The 15,864-nt window shown below is 40.7% G+C and overlaps 1 protein-coding gene across 1 annotated transcript in view; it reads right to left on the reverse strand.

Moving 5' to 3' along the window:
• The window catches only part of LOC311037842 (uncharacterized protein), an 87,750-nt gene extending 86,462 nt beyond the window's left edge, over positions 1-1,288 (reverse strand). The window contains exon 1 of the mRNA XM_084047132.1: positions 1,140-1,288. The gene's annotated coding sequence lies outside the window, so the exon portion shown is untranslated. The remainder of the gene's footprint in view (positions 1-1,139) is intronic.
• Positions 1,289-15,864: the final 14,576 nt, after the last annotated feature.

Genomic DNA, 15,864 nt, shown 5'->3' on the forward strand with positions numbered 1-15,864 from the left:
GGTGCCGTCTACAGTGTGTATTTGGAGTTGATATAAATAAATACAAAATTGAACAATGAGGGGAAAGAAAAGGCCATTATCCATTTTTTACTTTGGAACTTGGAAGTGTAAAAATGTGACCAAATGGACCTTTACGGGTCCATTTGGTTACATTTGTTCACTCCCAGAGTTAAATGAACTCAAGATTTTACAGTGTATGTGACACAATGGTAAAACAGTGACAACCACAACAAAGGGGCAGCTTTAGCTGTGGTGTGTGTGTGTGTGTGTGTGTGTGTGTGTGTGTGTGTGTGTGTGTGTGTGTGTGTGTGTGTGTGTGTGTGTGTGTGTGTGTGGTGTGTGTGTGTGGAGACACTGTAAAGGGACGTTTGTGGCAATCATCCCCAGCATACATCTGGAAATGATCGACCACCTTTGCAGCAAAGCACTACAGTTCATCCACTACAAAATGAACGCTTTTGTTTCTTTACAGTTGAAAGATTCTGAGTGTCGGTCCACTCAGAGCTTTTTCAGAGCCACATTAACACTCAAGATTTTTGCTGAGTTTAATCCTCTCAGTTGGGGGTACATGCAGTACCACTGACCGACCATGTGAAGGAATGTGTCCTCCGAATCTATTTGCACATATTACTGACCCACGTGGACACAACACAGACTCAAAAAAGCTGCACAAATGGACAGTGTGTACTATGGACAGTTTTGGATACTTTTGAAAGTTACTAAGGATTAAATATCCCGCTCAGGGCAGCACTTGAGCTAGTGGTTGTCTTCAATTTACCCCCCCCCCCCCCCCCCCCCAGATTATCATTAGTCAAAGCTTTCAATTTCATGGACAAATAATCCCCAATTATGGCAGTATTTGGCACAAAAGTAACACAGTCCCACTTTACCATTTTGGGGGCGAGCAGCTGGAAACAATCTATTATGAACACATTCAGAGGAAAAAACATTGAAGGAGTTTAATGATTAATTTATTTTTTCCACGAACCGTCACCAGCAAAGATCTCAAAGTGCACCCAGAGGTTGATGCATGAAACCTACTGCCCTGGCACGCACACGCACACACACACACATTTAAATCAACACTGAGGATTTTACTGTGCACCTCCACTCCATGCAGAGCTACAGCCATAACTTACCAGACTGTATCCCTCTTTCTGAGCAGTGTATCCAGCAGAATACTGGAATCTCTCTTCCCATGAGACATCCACACTCATCTCCTTCCCTCTCTGGACTGGCATACACTGGTTGGCTGGCTGTCCTCTCCGTACCGCTCCCACGCACACACTAACATACACTCGATGTAGCATACACACACACACGTGCTGCTCCGGCCGCTGAGACCTTCATGTGTGTTGTACCTTATCCCATCACTGTGCAGGGAGAGAGACTACGCAGTCTGTGACGATGGTAGAGAGAAAGAGAGAGAGAGAGAGAGTGCGTGTGAGGGAGGGAGGGAGGGGGAGAAAGGGAGAGAGACAGAGAGAGAGACAGAGAGAGAGAGAAGGGAGGGACAGAGAGAGAGAGAGACAGAGGGAGAGTAGGGAGGGACAGAGAGAGAGAGAGAGACACAGAGAGAGAAGGGGGAGGGAGGGTCAGAGAGAGAGAAATGCACCTCCCTTTCGGTTCTGAAACATGAGCGAGCCATTTACCCGAGCCAGTACTGCAGTAACGAGAACCTGTGTGTGTGTGTGTGTGTGTGTGTGTGTGTGTGTGTGTGTGTGTGTGTGTGTGTGTGTGTGTGTGTGTGTGTGAGTCACATATAGAGTAAGTCAAGGCAAGCTGCTGCTTCTGGCACAGGAGGAGTATGGTACTGGGGGAAAACACATTCCTCAGTTCACACACACGCATATATATACATATCTCAAGGTCTAGTGTGAGAGGGGAAAGTTCAGCTCTGTTTACAGAGAGCTTGTGCACGTGTGTGTGTGTGTGTGTGGGGGGGGGGGGGGGGGGGTGGGGGCTATGTGCACACGCCAGGTAACCTTACTCTAGTTCGGACCCCGGACCCCCCCCCCCCCCCCACACACACACACACTATAGACCCAGATATTGAGGGGAGGGCCAGACGAGACTGGGATTGGATGTTGCTAAGCAGCCCGAGGCCCCCCTGTTATTGGTTGCAGAAAAGTGAGGGGGTAAAGAGATTTTGGACTAGAGAGAGAGAGAGAGAGTAATACAAGTCATGGAAGAGAAACAGATGGAGACTAGCTGGGTTGTGGGGGAAGAAAAAGAGAAAAGCAGAATAAATGAAAGGTGAAAAGCGACGGAGAAAACGGGAAAAAGGAGAAGAAAACAAAGAGGATGACTTAGAAAAGAAAGCCAGTAATAGTCAACCACTGTATCCTAGTAAGATTACAGTTAAGCAGTCATGTGTGTCTGGGAGTTCTGCTGAAGTAAAAGCAGATTAACATGAGATGAGGCTAATGGTGGCCCCTCACGCGCGCGCATGCACACGCACGCACAAACACACACACACACACACGATGCCCCTGTTTCCTGCACTAATTCTGTCACTCTCTCAGGACCCTTAGCTCCAAAAAAAGAGAACAGAGCCTGGTATTATTCTACAGCAGTGCTAGTAGCTACCTACAGTATTTGGCCTTTGACCCTGGCACACGACAAGGTCAAACTCAGCCCACACAGGCTGCGGGGAATTGGTTCCAACTTTTACAGGGTGGGTTGTGGTGAGGTGAAGCGTCCTCCATATGAGTTTAAGGGGGGAAACCCCCTCCATTTTGAAAAGAAAAATTTAGGCCCTGTACTTATAGAATCATCAAACTGCTCAAATATGACACAGGACAATGCGTCAAGTTAGTTCCATCAACTCGTTTCATAGACTGAACACAGAAAACCTTTATTTACAAGTTGGATGACTAAGAAATCGGCTATTGCATAATGCAGACATGCACACAAACACACACTTAAAACAACATGGCATGTTGTCACAGCAAATGTCACTCCTAGAGTAGAGCTAACGCTATCCAACTATCCAGAGACGCATGGTTGAATGAGCAATGCACTAGTCCAGTCAGTCTGAAAATGTCACTCAACATCACACACCATGACACTATGAACACCAGTGAAAGCTTGTAGATCTATTTTATCTACTTTTGAAATGTGTTGTCACCTATAATGCAAGGAAAAAACATATATATATATATTTATTTATTTTTTCACACAAAATGGATACCGGTAATTGTATTAAAATGTATTATTTTTTATAATCGATTAGTTTGATTAACTGACTGTTTCACCCCTAATATAAAATGAACCCAGAAAGATCTGCATGTGAAATCTGCAGAACCTGAATAGAAAGAAGCAGGTTCATGGAGTCCATCCCCCCATGCACAAACACAAACACAGTGGATGTTTGACTAGTTCCAGTCATCATGCACCACATGCTGCATTGAGGGTAAAAACAAACATTTGAAACATTTAAACCCTATTTTATCGTATTTGGCGTACGATGGTGGAAAGTGGTTCGACCCGCTAATAAATCATTAATGTTTGCTTTGTGTTGGCTAATCTCTGAGATGAAGCAATAAACATCCACAATAAATGTGTGTGTGGGCTATAACCTGTAACCAAACAATTACAAATCCCAGATGAAAAGCCTTCGCTCCGGTACGCTCACATTGGCAGTGCACAGAGATTTCATTCAACTGTGCAATAATCTGATTAACTTCTCATCTACATCAAAGAGGCGGTGCAGTGTTTTTACAAGGCAAGCTTACAGTGTTCAACGTCCTACTGAGCTCTTTATGCAGAGTCAACTGGGTGAGGCAGAGAGAGCCAAGACTCTCAAGTCAAAGGAAAATCTGTATGAATGCAAACACGCACGCCAACACACACAAACTCATATAGGGGTGCAACAGTGAATTGCCCTGAACGATTAATAAATTATGAGAATCTATATAAAATAATAAAGTTTCGAAAATACCGGATATAACAAATCTACAAAGTCACAACCCTTTGCATTGTGATGTGTTGTGAGCTTGTAGATCAGCTATTACGTATTTTTTGGGCAACACGTTGTACGACAAAGCATAAAATGGAGCTTAAAGGGATATTTCACTTTCAAAAAAAACTTTGGGTCATTTTATTGTCTACTCAGGCTTTTGTGAGCCCCCCACAGTTTTTAAGTTGCTTGATTCATTATTTAGAAATTTGATATTCATTTATCAGACACGCCCCCTTCCTATACAAACCCATTATAACTTCCTTCATCCATTTTTAACATGTTAGATTAATCAAAAACAGCCGTCCTTGGTTCTGGTGACTCACCCTGCCCTCCTAATACACAAGGGGGCCGTGTTTTTTCGATAACTTTTTTCATTTATTTCTAATATATTTTTTTGAAATTTAAAGTTCAATACAAAAAAAAAAGGAAAAAGAAAAAAAAAAGTAATCGAAAAAAAAACCTTGCGGGGGTTTTTTATAGGAAGGGGGCGTGTCTGATCAAATTAATATCAAATATCTAAATAATGAATCAAGCAACTTAAAAACTGTCTGGGGGGCTCACAAAAGCCTGAGTAGATGATAAAATGACCCAAAGTTTTTTTGAAAGTGAAATATCCCTTTAAGTGGTTAATCAGACTAATTTATTTAGCATATTATTTTAAAAAATCTATTCGTTTTTTTTCAAGCCGATTCGATGATATTATTATAAAAAAAAATCTAAACATTTTTTTTAAGTAGTCGATCAAAAAAGAGAAAATAATCGATAGTTGCAGTCCTACACACATACATCAACGGGCCCTCCCACCCAATGTACACACACTTTACACCGTGTCATGTGCAGGAAATGTTTACTCAGCGGATAAGGCTGACAGAGAGAAAACAGAGTGGATGTGATAGCCCATACTCTCATTTATCTGCCTGTCTTCTAGCTGTCGTGAAAATGAAAAAAAGGAGATAATGTGTGTATGTCACGGTATTCCTAACAAGGAAAGACCAATGATAGTAAGCAGAGGGACATCTATCTTTGAGACCAAGTGATAGGCGTAGAGAGAGAGAGAGAGAGCGAGAGCGAGAGTGAGAGCGAGAGCGAGAGATAATGCTGACGTGCACATGTAGGTGTGCGTGACCGGGTGTCTTTTGAAACCAATGACATGGATATTGAGTGACTAACCATCAATCAAAATCATTATATTCTTTTTCACAACCGTCTGCAAGATGCCAGATATGTGCTTTGCTGGATCTAATCATGAATTAAATAATAAAGATTATCGAACACTGGTCCAGGAAAAAAAAAGATAAATAAATAAACCTTTAAAACCAAGTAACCAACAATCCGTAAAGGAAGCATTTCTAAGAACTTTGTGGTGCAATGGCTGTGAAAACAACATCAGTTCTCTTTGTTGTTGTTGCTTAATCATAATTGTATTCATTAAGTTTTAAGTCATATAACCCATGGCTGATTATAATTGGTGGCAGTGCCAATAGAATAACATCTAATCTATTCTTTGCCACACATCCCTCTGGAGCTCCAGAAACCACCAAACTAAAATAGATATTCTTATCAAGACTTGTCTGAAAAAAAGACATGTGCGTGCGTGTGTGTGCGTGTGCGTGCATGACATGGACTGACCTTTGGAAGTGTGTTTAGGCAGCTGTCTGATAAACAGCCATCTCCTACAGCTTCTCTCAGACACACAGACTGTTGGCAAAGAGCAACGTTTTTCCACAAATGTGAACGTGCATAAACACTAAGATTTTCTAAATTATTTTGAAAATAGCTTATAAACAAGCTCACGTGTTGCGAATGTGGTGTGAGTAGATCTGCTAATTTTGAAAGATTGTTTCCTTTTTTTCACCTCACGACAGCTCAACTATAGCCGCATGTTTTCAGACTAAACCAGCAGTTGTCATCCTTATGAGTTTGCGCCCTTGAAAATTAACTGATGCCTAGTACTGTTGAAACTATGTTGAACATTTATAATGCCTGGAATCAAGTGACTTTTTAAGTTCTGTTATTCTTAGCTGCATGAGAGAAGAAATTTCTACCGCTCATACAAAAAGCAATCAAGTTTAGCCCAGTGAGAATGGCCCAGTTCCAATGTCCCTCCTTACAGACTCACTGACATAGACGCACGGGAAGTCCGTGAGGGCTTGAGGGCTGTCCCATTTGAGAATGTTAAGTCAGTGAGGGCTCTGGCAGAGCCCTTTATGCTCACTTTCTGTAAGTCAGCATCGATGCAGACTTTGCCTATGGGAATTTCCCACAATTCATAGCGCTGTAATGTTAAATATGGGGAATCCTCCCAACGTCAAGTATGTAAATTAGTCATACATCGCCGTTAGAATGTCAACAAACAGCAGTGCTTTCTCACCGTTCTCAAAGAGAGACACAATGGAGGAGATATATTTAGTAAAAACGAGGGACAAGAGATAAGAGATGAGCAAGGTATATAATGATGAGCAAGGTAGCAATATATAACATATATACAGAATATGGAAATACTATTTAGATGTAATAATAGACAAACCCTAATTCAAACACAAATTAAAATGAACAGAACAACCTAAGTAGAATAATAATAAACAATCACAGCCTTAAAGCACTGGCTGCAAATAAACAGTTTTAAAAGTGTAAAAGTGTAAAGTGTAAAGTGTCATGAATGAAGGACTCGCCTAAAGTGCTGTCCCATTCCTTTTATACCATTTGGAGCCCTTGCAGCCTCTCACCCTCAAGCACTTACCAGCCGACATCACTTAAATCTGTGAGCCTTCAGGGCTTGAGGGTTTAGGGGGGACATTGGAACTGGGCCATTGTGTATGAGCTGCAGGCAGTACCACTTGTCAACCAGTAGGTGTCCTTCCTGACACGAGGGTCTAAATGTCTCAATGGTAGAGTAAGGAGACCACCTCCAACCACTGCATATGTGCAGTACTAGTAGTATTGTATTAACAAACTCTACCATACAGATTGGTTAAAATAATGTTTTGGTCAATAAAATAAGTTCTGGATTGCACTTTAAGTTATTTGAATAGGTCAATTGGTGGAAGCCTGGAGGCGGCAAGTAAATGATTTTTATTTGTACAGTATATGTATATACTGTACATACGTATACATACATATTATAGATAACGATTATATGTGACTCGCCTCCTAAAATCTTTGCGTTCCATAACCTTCAGCTTCAGGTTGGAAGCCACTACACAAGGTTACACTATGAACTTACACTGTACTGCAGGACTTAAACAACTAAGAAAGACAAAGAGAAATACTGAAGAAGACAGCTGAACTCAATTTAAAGTTTTGATACAATAACCAAGGAGAGAGAGAGATGTAGCCAGTGATGTAGTCAACACACAGGACATAAGACAAAGGCTGGACGTGTGGATGATATATGCTACATATTTCATAGTTCCTCGATATCAAGTGTTAACCTTATGGTTCAACATTGTTTTCTAAAGAAAGGAACAGGCCTACTGTACATTCCTGACTGTCTGGGTGGGCAGTTTTATAAATGACTTTCTAGTAACATACAAAGACTCGTGCAAACGGCATGACACACACACACACACACACACACACACACACACACACACACACACACACACACACACACACACACACACACACACACACACACACACACACACACACACACACACACACACACACACACACACACACACACACACGAGACCACCTACAAAAGTAATTTCAGATCCCCCGTGAGTAAAGATTGAGCCCAACCATTAGTTGCATCGTGGATCGTGGTTAATGTAAGGCTAATAGCATCTATTACCACTAGAGTTGGACACATTGCAAATAGGCTGTGATTTGTGTGCGTGCGTGCGTGCGTGCATGCATGCGTGTGTACACGCAGTGGGAGAGGAGAAGGGGGCGTCACCCTATTCATGAATGCATTCCACTTGAGATTTCAAGTGGAGCGTCTTAAATTTGTTCAGCCAGATATCCAAATAGCAATGTTATAGTACACACACAGATTCATTCAAAACATTGTAGGAGGTATGGCCAGGGCGTGTAGCTAATGTATAGGCCCTGTGTGCAAATGCAGTCTCTATGGGCCCCCTTCCCATCACTTGAAAATCTTCAAACAAAAATCACATGTGAGAAAGGATCTAGGCTTTCTGTAATCCCTAATAAAAGCCAGCTGAACAAGACTTTAACCACTTGAGCCCTAGCATCCCTATTCTGGGGGAACATTCGTTGCTACGCGTTGTGAGCTTGTAGATCGGCTATTTTTGCCAAAGAGATTTTGTAGAGGGAAAAAAGAGCACACAAGTACAGTACCAACTCAGGTCTATTTTACTAAGTAACAAGAACAATCGACCACAAGTAATGTAGCCTACCACACAAACACTGGTATTAGCTTAAAGCAGTCTTCAATCATTATCAGTTGATAATGACTTACAAACCTTTTCTTCTGAAACACTTTGACCTGAACCGTTTCCCTCTCTTTTTTTTGAGTAACCCCATCCCTGAATAAGCTTTATTTAATCTTGGGGAAGGACACGTTTGTGTGAGTCTCCTTGCAGCATCTAGTATACAGCATACAGCATTTATAGCAATTATTACTAGCCCAAAAGATATTATGATAGCACCTGCAGACCAAACCACTTACTGTAGTAGCTTCCCGAGGGCAGGAGACTCGAGGGATATAGGACCTCCAGTATCTTTAAGTATGAAACATTCTGTCTGGAAACTAAAACTAGGTCTCAAATGTATTCTGCCGCTATTGTCGTAGTTTATTTATGATACAAATTACTTTGTAGACAAAGGCACACTTTTTAGTCTGCTCTTAGAGCTGTATAGTTGAAAGTGAGAACCAAAGGGAACTGCTCCTTCTCAAGTCAGGCGGTAACTGACCGTGATGATGGAGGTAACGTTCAAAGACAAAGGTATCCAATCCCCTAAACCACAGTAGAGAGAGACCATCAGCCACAAGGAAAATGACAACTAACCAGCGCTGCTTACTGGTCCCATTGTGAATAATACGTTGATCACAATGTGTTTTAAAGAGATTTAAAACACGTCCCTTCAACTCTGGACAGTGATTTACAAGCAAGGCAGGGTAATAAAATGGTCTACATTTTGTACGGTATGTGCAACACTTTTTATGGGACTGTGTTATACTACTGTATATCGGAGGACTGCCTGATGCTGGAGAAGATGAAGATGATGATGTTTTTCAGCCAAAGGTCACTCAAATGTATCCCTGGCCATTTCAGTGTTTTTATTAGACAGGTTAAATTATTCCTAAGCAAAAGACTAATGCAAAACTGAACAGTAAAAAGGTTTAGCCAACAAATAAATGTAGTGTTAGTCTGGCTGCATATAGAAAGATAGTATTGCTTGTTTTGAGTGAGACTTACAGATTAGGAAATAGGAATGAATGTCCACTCCCATCTATGCCTACTCTTTGTGTTCACATCCTTAATTCCAGTTAATGATGAGCTGAACTGGTTTGAACTGTCATGATTCAACTGAATCTGACTGTTAGTTAATTATTGTTGTGATGAGATTTACAGTTGGGTGGGTAAGTAGTTGAGTTGTTCTGTTAAACCCCACCTATGGATAATGGCTGCATGCTTAACAGTACAAGCCTGGACAGAGGATTGGAACAACACACAGGCCTGGAAAACACACACACACACACACACACACGCCACACGCACACGCGCACACACACACACACACACACACACACACACACACACACACACACACACACACACACACACACACGAGAGTGGAAACAAACTTGAACAATGTAGTACAGCTGAACCAAAGTGGAACTTTTATAGATAAAGCCACAACAAACAGGCTGCATATTAACATTTAGATCAGGACCTTGTCTTCTGAAAAGACACATGGTCCAATAAAAAGAGACCAATTTTCTCATGAACCCTGTTTGTTTGTCTGTCTGACTGTCTGTCTGTCTGTCTGTCTGTCTGTCTGAACCGTGTTTGTCTGCAATGTACTGCCTAATGAGGCCAAATAGCCTACAGTACATGTTCAGACAGGACTTTCCAATAGCCCGCTTTAGCCTTCCTCTGTCCTGGCCGTTACCAACTTGATTTCCCCTGCTGATTTAACAAGCCACGCACACAGCAAGGAGAAGAACCAAGTCCTTATTTAATCCCAGGCAGAGTGATGCAGATTGTTTTATATAACACCAAGACTGCACCCAACCATTCCAAGGACACTTATTCACACTGGACTCACACACTGCACACTACAGACCACACACACACACACACACACACACACACACACACACACACACACACACACACACACACACACACACACACACACACACACACACACACACACACACACACACACACACACACACACACACACACACACACACAGCATTACAGCATTAATCCAGTTGAATACAAAAGGCTGCACATGCAGGCCTAAAGTCAAACTGTCAAGTCAGAGCAATGTGCAGCCTATGAGATACAGTACAGTATAGTACAGTACACGCTTTTGGCACAGAACCCACACGAGCGCCGCATGTGCACACACCACACGCACACACCTCAGTCTGAGCCTTTTCATTTCCTGGGGTTAAACAGTACCTGTCAAACACTGTGACACATTGGCAAGAACAGAATGTAATGTTGGGATAAATGCAGACATAATGATAAGCTCTAGGGCAGGCCTGGGCCACAGGCCTGTCTGCAACTTTGGTGGCATTCACATGCACATGGTCACATGTGTAGGTACAGTAGGGCCAACTGTCCCTTGAAATACAGAATTGTCCCTTATTTGGAAACTAAAAGATGTGTCCCTTATTGAACAGGACACACTTATTTTGGGGAGGGAATCAGTCAACGACACATCTTACAAGTTCAAACTGCTCATAAACATAATACAGGTTGTTAACCACTCTAGACTGACTCGAGTCCAGCTGTATCTGAACTTGGGACGCTTGTTTCCCTGTCTACACTAAATCTCTTGGCCAAAAATGTAGCAATGCAATATGTAGACCTATTAAATTGTGAGCTTAAAGGTAGGGTAAGTGATATTTTTTGGTTAAAACAAAAAGTATTTTGTTAAAAGGTTAAAGCACTATATTCTGATAGTAATCATTGCTATAGAGTGTTTGTTCAGTAACAGGAGTCTCCCCGTCTCTCCAACTCTTTAATAAACAGAAAATACATTTTACGGTAGGTGTCAAAATCTCAGCCAATCAGGGGAAAGTACCCATTTTTAAGCTTCATTTTTATAGTGTTCCAGTTCCAATTTTGCCTGCTCATTTCTTAGTGTCATCACTTCCAATTTCACTTGTTTAATCTGTATCCTGATTGAGTTCTCTGTCCTGATTGGATTAAATTGGAAATGAAACTGAAACTAAAATGCATTTTCTGTTTAATAAAGAGCTGGAGAGACAAGGAGACTCCTTTTACTGAACAAACACTCTATAGCAATGAGTACTATCAGAATATAGAGCTATTTAACACTTATTTTAACCAAAGAAAATCACTTACCCTACCTTTAATGATCTGCCATTTTTGGCTAATGTCCCCCCCCCAAATAAAATATGGTTGCTGGGGTTTGGGATAATATAATATACACAAACGGTAGGCCTACTTAACCCATTAAAACCTTGAGTAAAAGGTTAAATCCTGTACCATCCTAAACACCCTAACGTCTAATAAAATATGACAAGGGACAAATACTGTCAACTTTATGTCCATGAAACTTCCTAATGGTCCATTTAATTACCTGTCATGGTAGGGTAGCCATGGTTTACATGACAGTCATGTTTCAGGGCTACTGTTATGGCGGCTCTGGCATCAAAACATAAACAAGTTCGTTTCAAACACGTCAACAGAAACACTATCAAAGACGTCATGGCAGATTGGCAGGTATCTGTATAGTATAGCTACAATATTATTATACATTTACAAAACACAAAATAATACTTGCGGTTTGTTGAACTTTGCTTGTCGTCGACTTATTGTCAGAAGTTACACCTGCAGGTTCAATCAGTGGCAGGCATGGCATTGCAGCACAGTCAGTGACGTCAACACGGTGGTGGAAAAAGTAATCAAATGTTTTACTTAAGTAAAAGTATCTTAAAGTACAAAAGTATCGGCATCAAAATGTACTTAAAGTACCAAAAGTAAAAGTACTCATTGTGCAGAATATGTCCCGGCCGTTTCACAAGTTCAAATATATATAAAGAAATCTTTGGAAAATAGCCGATCTACAAGCTTGATGCATTGTGAGCTTATATCTGCTATTTTCAAAAGGCCGAAATATATATAGGGCTGAAGTGGTTACTGTATGTTTTGTAATAATCCAAATCTACAAAGTAACTAGTAAAAAGTTTTCAAATAATTGTAGTGGAGTAAAAGTACAAAATGTGCCTCTTGGGTAGTGGAGTAGAAGTAAAAGTACTGAAAATGGAAGTAAAAATACCTAAACAATTTACTTAAGTAGCCTACAGTAGGCTACTTGGCTAAATGTACTTAATAGCCTATTTATGGTTTTCTTATGTGCAAGACTGCGTTTTCACCTGTCCCTCTGTCTTTACTTTTAGTTAAAGTGATTTTTTTAAACCATGAGAGTATAGCGGATACGGAAACAGTGCGTTTAAACTGTAGGCCTAAGCTGTTTCAAAGGAATTAATTTAATGAGGTCAATGTCTGAAGGGCATTACCATAGAGTTAAAAATAGGGCATTACCTACTATGCATTGATGTACACATCCTCCTGCAGTTATTTGGATGGATGTTAGTATTCGGAGATTTCAACAAGCCTTAAAATACACCCTGATTTGGTGAATCTATTCCACTTAAAGTAAAAAGAGAGAAACTAAAATGTCAACGTTTCGTATACAGGTGAGTGCCCTTTCTATTTTAATCCTAGCGGTTGTGTAGGCTACAAGCAGTGCACTCTGTGGTGTATCACCGGTAAACAGAAAACTCGCCCCAAAACACGCGCGCGCCCATTGTTTCGCAGACCGCTCGCCCCCAGCGGTTCTTGTATTTGTTTTACTGAGAGGATAAGGTAAGGGTCGACATACGTTTAGGGTTAGGCATAGTTTTACTGAGGTTACGTTTAGGAATAATCTTAAGGGTTTGGGCACCGTTTTACTGAGGTTACGTTTAGGAATAAGGTGAGGTTTTTAGTTTAGGCATGATACCAGGTGGCGACCGTTCCGAGGTCGCTGGATTTTCCCCGGGGCAACTGTGTTTTGGGGCGAGCGGAAAGGTTGCACCTGTGGCAATTTCAGTGCCAACGTTGCCATCTAGTGGTCAAATAAATGAATAAACTGCACTATTCCAGTTGGTAATCAATTTCAAGGTCATAGTTACATTTATATCTGTATTTTGACTCGATTCCCCATCTATGTCTGGTTGTTATGGCAATAAGTATTGCTTTACAGAATCTTAAAAAAGAATTAATTGATACGTGTTTGAACAACACAGCTCGTGTTACACACAAGTGAAGTCTATACGAAAAGTGTGTCTGTCTGATATCCGTGTACAATAGGTCTGTCTCAATTCAGGGGTTGCAGCCTCCAAGTGCACACCCTAGGTAGTGTGGGTAGGGCACTACCCCCTGGAGGGCGCATAGGGCATACACTCTGCCTGTGAAATGGGACAGCACTTCGCCGAGTCTTGTCGAGTGAACCCGGAAAAAGCCGAGCGTCCACTATTGTTGTTTCTCCGACGTTTTTTTTTTACTTCTAAAAAGCTTTAAAACTTCCTTTTTTGTGGTACGGAATTTACTTTTAAGATATTTTAGGATAGCATTAAGTTGTTTAAACTTCATATATGTGGTCAATTAATCATGAAACTATTTAAAATAATAATTTAGAGAACCGTCACGTCGGGTCCTGGGTCGACCAGTGAAACTCATGTAGCCGTTGAAAGCAGCTTGTTTTCGGCCTGACTCTTCCAAATGTCCCGTTGCTCCCACGGTTGTCTGCGGAACGAACTTGATGGGATTGACAGACCCACTTACAACTGTAGCCCATTGGTTCTCAAAGTGGGGTCCGGGGACCCCCAGGGGTCCTTGCGGGGGTTCCAGGGGGTCTTCCACAAAACGATTTAATTAATATAGCGACGTCACAATAATTTTAACCACTTTAACCATATTTTATACTTTGGCTATTCAAAAATAGCAGATATACAAGCTCATAGCTTGAGCTTGCAGATCTGCTATTTGTAGATCTGCTATTGTTTGAATTCATTGAATTTATTGAATATCAATAAATATCAATATATTTTGAGATGGGGGTCCGCGGCCAAATACATATCATTTTGGGGGTCCTTGACATGAAAATGTTTGAGAACCACTGCTCTAGCCTATTTGTTCATAGGCCATGTTATTTATCGTGGTTGATTCCACGCTCTTTATTGTTATAATATTCATTCAATTGAATTAATTTTATGGTTTTGTCATAACGGTACGATGTCTGACGTGACCTATACTGTGTGACTTTGATGGGTTAGTTCATTGATGGGTTCAAAAATAGCAGATATACAGGTTTTCTGAAATGCTCACAGATGTTTGACATTTTAACGTACCATAAAATCTATCCAACGAGTTGAAAAAGGCACTTAATTCGCCTCTCTCCTCCGCCGGTTACATGTTTTTAAGACATTGCGCAAGAGTTGCGCCCATAGAGATAACATTACTGATTCCCCTACTGGTCAAATGTTGAATTGCATCTTCTAATGCATAATATTATTGAACCGGCTGAGGAGAGAAGTGATTTAAACACTTTTTTCAACTCGTTGGATGGATTTTATGGTACGTTAAAATTTCAAACATCTGTGAGCATTTCAGAATACCTTTACTTTTTGGATACGATGTGCAGAAAGGGGTAAGAAACATGTAAAGTGGAAAATGTGCGGACATTTCTTTCCAAGCCCAGCCAGCAGCCACTGGGTGCAGCATATCAGATGCGTATCAACGTATCAGATACGCTGTTTTGAACAGTTTTTGAAGGTATACACTACCAATACTGCAATATAAAAATACTCTGTTACAAGTAAAAGTCCAGAATTAAACATTTACTTGAGTAAAAGTACAAAAGTATTGGCATCAAAATGTACTTAAAGTACCAAAAGTAAAAGTACTATAGCCGATCTACAAGCTTGTGAGCTTGTAGATCAGCTATTTTCAAATAGTCTAAAATAGTGTTTTATCTGCAAAGTATACTAGTAACTAAAGTTTTAAAATATATGTTGATAGAGCTGTTTTTCCTTATCACCCACACAAAGTACCAGACACTTTCATAACGGCAACATAGGAAAGAAGACTCTAATACAGGCAGCCATGAAGATGATGAAGATGAGGATGGTAGATGATGATGGTGTGACAGCTCTGACCGGTCACTGGTCAGTGGTCACTGCGTGGCACTGAAAAGAATGGTTATCGTAGAGAAGAACACCGAGATGTATTGTTCTGAAAACAGTCCGAGATTAACCTCCTAGTGTTATGGTTAACATACCAGGCTGAACCCATCAGAGCAAAACAAAGTTAGTGGGACTCTAAGGAGAGAGTGTTATCTCAAACAGAGCCAGCTCAGCGGCCTTGCACAGAAGTAGAATAGGAGAAATAGAAGCATATTATATCAGAGATGACATTTTAAGCAGGTTTCTGACACTTGACAAATTATTATCAACAAGATTAACTCTATCAAATGTAGTGGAGTAAAAGTACAATATTTGCCTCCGAGATGTAGTGGAGTAGAAGTGAAAGTATTGGAAATTGGAAATACTCAAGTAAAGTACAAATACCTCAAAACGTTACTTAAGTAAACATGTTAATTATTCCAGCTACATGATATGATCATATTAGTCCAACACAATTCAAACAGTGCAAATTGATTTTATTTCAAATGCAGGGAAA

Source organism: Gymnoscopelus microlampas (genome assembly GCF_963454915.1).
Source record: "Gymnoscopelus microlampas genome assembly, chromosome: 2".
NCBI classification, from domain to species: Eukaryota; Metazoa; Chordata; class Actinopteri; order Myctophiformes; family Myctophidae; genus Gymnoscopelus; species Gymnoscopelus microlampas.